General features: G+C 39.2%; 1 protein-coding gene across 1 annotated transcript in view; it reads right to left on the reverse strand.

The window, feature by feature from the left end:
* The window catches only part of POLR2B (RNA polymerase II subunit B), a 50,381-nt gene that overhangs the window by 36,652 nt on the left and 12,671 nt on the right, over nucleotides 1–1,058 (reverse strand). The window lies entirely within an intron of this gene.

A 1,058-nucleotide genomic window follows, 5' to 3' on the forward strand; every position in this document is an offset into this window, starting at 1 on the left:
CCAATTTAATAGAAGAAAATATTCTTGCATTGAGATAGTACTTGAGTGGAGTCCCAATGTCCTTCTGCTACATTAATACTAAACCTATAAGTATATGCACAGAGATCTATTTCCCCATCCTCATATATAAATATATTTGCATATGTACATGCCTTTATCTAGACCTCTATAAATGCCCCCTGCCTCCTAGCTCTTTCCTCTATTTCCTTTGACTTTCCTCTTGTCCCACTATCATGCTCAGTCTTCATCTGGGTCAGCTTTAACATTTCAAGTAGAAAAAGATCTACAACATGGCAAAATTAATCTAGGTACTGATATGGTCAAACTCCAGAGTCAAGATCCATGCTCCATGGATAGAAGTCTGATATTTAATCACTTTCTTAAGGCAAGAGAGAAAAATAGAGAGACTTAACAGAATCCCAAGTAAATCAAAACTGCACACATCATGTGCTTGGAGTCAATATCAAACAGAATGAGTTTGTATGAACGACCTATGTATAGTCTTCTCCTGTCTCTTCTCCATGGCTGGGGCTAGAAGCACTGTCCTCTGATGTACTCAATACAGCATCAAGAAAATATAAACCTGACTCGTCAACTAAATGTACACACACCTCCTTATCTACTACACAAAGGACTGAAAACTTTGAATCGTGACTCACTACAACTGAGCCCACAGCAAAAATAATAAAATGTTAAGCTTTAAAATTTTCAAGTATTTGCTGTCCAATGAGCCAAGACAACTGGTCTCAAGCCCCACACCAAGTGGGTAAAGACAACAAGAATGAGTGGTGGTGAACCCAAGGGTCATCATCTCCTCACTCCTTAGGTCCACCTCCACCACCCTAAACCAGAACCTCCCTGTCTTACACCGAGGTTAAGCCAAGATTTTTTTAAAATCATTTTATTGGGGGCTCATATAATTCTTATCACAATTATACATCCAGCCATTGTGTCAAGCACATTTGTACATATGTTGCCATCATCATTCTCAAAACTTTTGCTTTCTACTTGAGCCCTTGATATCAGCTCCTTTTTCCCCTCCCTCTCTACTCCCTCCT

This window comes from Echinops telfairi, unplaced genomic scaffold, assembly GCF_000313985.2.
Source record: "Echinops telfairi isolate 266 unplaced genomic scaffold, ASM31398v2 ScPeMD7_7468;HRSCAF=8506_0, whole genome shotgun sequence".
NCBI lineage: Eukaryota > Metazoa > Chordata > Mammalia > Afrosoricida > Tenrecidae > Echinops > Echinops telfairi.